Source organism: Austrofundulus limnaeus, unplaced genomic scaffold, assembly GCF_001266775.1.
Source record: "Austrofundulus limnaeus strain Quisiro unplaced genomic scaffold, Austrofundulus_limnaeus-1.0 Scaffold510, whole genome shotgun sequence".
NCBI lineage: Eukaryota > Metazoa > Chordata > Actinopteri > Cyprinodontiformes > Rivulidae > Austrofundulus > Austrofundulus limnaeus.
The window spans coordinates 125,574-129,538 of NW_013952912.1; the positions used below are offsets into that span (position 1 = coordinate 125,574).

At 41.3% G+C, this 3,965-nt stretch overlaps 1 protein-coding gene across 1 annotated transcript in view; it reads left to right on the forward strand.

Annotated features, from left to right (window-relative positions):
• The window catches only part of hs2st1a (heparan sulfate 2-O-sulfotransferase 1a), a gene marked incomplete in the record, with an annotated part of 86,947 nt that overhangs the window by 48,596 nt on the left and 34,386 nt on the right, over nt 1-3,965 (forward strand).

The following is a 3,965-nucleotide window of genomic DNA, read 5'->3' on the forward strand; positions in this document are numbered from 1 at the left end:
ACTGTATAATATACATATCAAATTATATATAATTATTAGTGCTGGCAAATGGGCGTAGATTAAAATTTGTAACTGTGTTAAATCACAATTATTCTTTTAGAAGCGATCACTCTTATGGTTGAATATGTGCCYAGCATTAATTATATATACTTAAAAGATGAGTTTTATATACTGTATTGTAAATGTCTGAGGCTCAGGTCTGATTGATAAAAACATGCAGGAACATACAGGAGGTCAGCACCCATAGACATGCAAAAAACATTAGTGAAATGCAAAATGCTTATTTTAATCCTCAGCCATTTTAATTAATTATTTATATTCAGTTTCTGCAAACCACAACTATCAGAATTCCCTCAGCTTTTTTGAATATAAGTTTATAAAATAAGAATTTTATGAGATTTTTTTATCAGTTTGAAGCCCATTAAGCCATTGACATCCATTTATTTATTTATTTTGGTTGAGGCTCTTCATTGCATAATGTAGCTCCTGTGTATACTGGGACAACTAGCTGGACATATCCTTGTTCCTATGGATGTGGAAACTGATGCTTGGCTGATTAGTCCCTGGAGGATGCTGAAGATTTGTACATGCGAGCTGAGACACAGTCTACAAGCAGCTCTTCCTGAGGGTTGCGGGCCGGCTGCAGTCCCTKGAACTCGCTGGCAAGATGGAATCGATCCTGGAGAAKTTGATAGCTCAGCTCGGTGGGAATGCCCACACTAATTTGTCTGATTGGATTCGCCACTTTGGGATGTACCAGCAGACATTAAGGCAGATTAAAAATTATTATTGTCTGCCTGACCAAAAACATTTTCMTGCTATTTGCTTTTGGCTCCAYGATTCAGCCTTGGCTCGCTGACTATCTCAAATTCTCTCTGATGGTATGCAAACAAAACGCTCCTCACCCGTMCTCCTATCCTGCAGCTTCGACTTAGGCTCACTGCCGAGTCATGAACTTTATTCCCTCTATCAGGACAATGGCAGAATGTTTCTTAGGCACAGGCTTACATTACATTGCACATATGTACACACATTTCAAAGACCACGCATCCCCTACATTACACCGTCTCCACTGGCAAATGTGTTTTTGTATGTCCCCTGCTCTGTATTCTGTTTGTTTGTTTGTTGAAACTTAGATAGGGCTGAAATGCGATTGCCTTCTGGGACTTGTAAAGCAAATGTTAGTATATGATGATGATGATGATGATGATGATGATGCCTTTATTGTCATTGTATGGAGCACAATGCGATTACATTTATGAACACCCATTCAAGAAGACACATGACAAAAACATGGGGAAACAGGTGATCAGGTCATGCGGCAACCACCAGGGGTTGCGCTACCTTTAAAAAGAAAAAACTAAAAACCACAGAAGGTTAGATGAGGAAAAAAAACATATATCAACGAAATGTGACATACTATGGTGTTTATTAATAAAAAAACCTCTGCAGAGCAAGAGCACATTTATTAGCCAGAGGAGTAAGTGAGTTTAGAGGGAGTGTATCTAATGTGATGAATGTTGTATGCACTTGTGTGAATATCTGAAGAATGAGTACAAAGAATCCAAACCCCAAATGATAAACCCCATAATTCAGCCATTGTTCAGAATAATGATGTTGAATTGTTCATTCTGTGCAGCCTTGAGATTGTACTTCAGAGACYAGATTACAGACAGGAGTGAGATTGGGGAAGGTGGGGAGAGCCACAAGTCGACGTAAACACCCACAGCTCTCAAGGCCACATGGGGTGGGGGTGGTGGGGGGGGGCAAATCTGTAATCAGTTGTTTGGGAACAGAAGAAATGTTTTCGGTCAGGTAGACAATAATAATTTTCCATCTGCCTTAATGTCTGCTGGTACATCCAATGTGGTGAGTCCAATCAGACAAATAGTGTGGACAATTCCGCCGAGCTGTGCTATCCGCTTCTCCAAGATTAATTCCATCTGGCCAGCAAAGTCCAGGAACCACAGCCGGCCTGTGACCCTCAGTAGAACCGCTTGCAGACCAAGTCCCAGCTCGCTCAAGGCAAAGGTCTGAGTGCTGATAGTATGGCAATCCTTCATATCGGTCAGGCAGCCAGGAAATGGCCTGAATAGCCACCGATGCCGTTTTGCAGAACACCAAGAGACACCAAGCCAATCTGTAGAATCCAGTGATCAGAATCCAAATATATATCCAGCCAGTTGAGCAGAGCAGAACAGAGGTCCCACCTTTGACATGTCCTCCCATGGAAAAAAAATTTGTTCTAAAAATTTATTAAGAGACCACCTAAGCAAGTCCATAAAAATAAATCCATAATTTTCGGTTTCGGGTGAAAACGTAGAGGAGGCTCCGAGCAGCAAAGCAGAGAAAAATAAGGGAGGGTAGGAAAGAAGGAAAAGTGTCTTTCTCCTCTGAGAGCGGAAAAAAAAAATTACACAGCCATTACTTTTAAGCAGTTTGGTATTATATTACTTAGTGTATTATGCAGATTACTTAGTTACACTTAAACCAGTTAGACAGTCATCCAATGATTAGTACTATGAAACTGTAAACCCAGAGTTTAATAAACAAATTATGTTATGTCTTAGATTATTCTTCCTATTCACCTTAGATTATACTGCCTATGATGTGCTTTATAAATAAACATTACCTAACCTTACCTTACAAGTTGGTGAAGCTAGCAACTAGCTAGCAATATCCTATCCAGTAGTTTAGATGAATGTTCTGAAACACTCGATGAGGATGTGTCCCAAAACTGGAGAAAAAAATCTCAGTTTGTCATTATTCTTTAAAAAAATTCTTATTCTTTGTTTCTTTATTCAATGAGTCGAGATATAATTTGTGGTTGTAAAAGTATATCAGATTAAAAAGTTTCAAAGAAATTTCTGAACCCAGACTCCCTCAGAACGTCTTATTAAAATCAATCTGGCTGCTGTTTTCTGATTTCAGMTCTTTATCTGCCAGTAGGGGGTAAAAATCTTGGGATTTCTCTCCCAGCATGCATTCTGCTGATTGTTGGCACTTAAACAACAACAATGTATGTTCCCCTTTGTTTAGGCCTGAATCTGCACGTCAGCCTGTCTCATCCGCTAATCCACTCTGTGCTAAGGGCATTCAAAGGCTGAATTAGAATAATTAGGGTGTCGGAAGTGCAGTTTATATCCAGGCGTGCGTGAGCGCTGCAGTTGTGACATAACTCTCCCCCAGGAAACCTGGGAATAGAAAACAGCAGCTTGCTTCCGAAAGCAGGAGGAAGACTTGATTTTTCCCCCCACAACAGCGTGCTAGATCGCCTTCCTGTCATCCTTCATTGATTTTGCAATCTCATGGCGTCCAAGCAGAACCATACAAGGCATCTACCTCAGTCTGCTCCTAATAGCCAATCTCTCTCACCCACCCAGCTCAAGGCCTCACTTCTGTGGGGCTTATCCTCTTGGGGGAACCAAAGCGAGCTCCAACTGTTGGATTGGAGCAATGATGGATTTATGAGCTGCTCTGAGTAGAAATCATCTTCCCTCCCACCCCCCCACACTTTTATTATCCCATCAGATCTGACGTGGGAGCAATAATACATGACGGCCTGTCCCATTTTAAAGATCTAGCCGTGAATGTGAGTGATGATTTCAAATTCTTGTGTCTAATCGGCGTGAAATTGCTTCAGTAAATATGTTTGAACTACCAGCTCTCGCTCTTCCCCCTGCCTCTCACTTGGAATGGAACTGGGAGTAATAGGCTTGTAGTTGTCACTGTTTTTAAGACCCATGTAGGCTTCGCTGTGCATAATTAGCTTTTAATGCACAGTGGCGGCTCGAGGGGAGGGGAACGGAGGGAGAAGTGGAATGAAAGGAGTCCTACTGTGTGGCCATAGTAATCCAGCCTTTTGTTCTCTAATTAAATGACCTCAGAAAGAAGCCTCAAGCTTTGTGTGTGTGTGTGTGTGTGTGTGTGTGTGTGTGTGTGTGTGTGTGTGTGTGTGTGTGTGT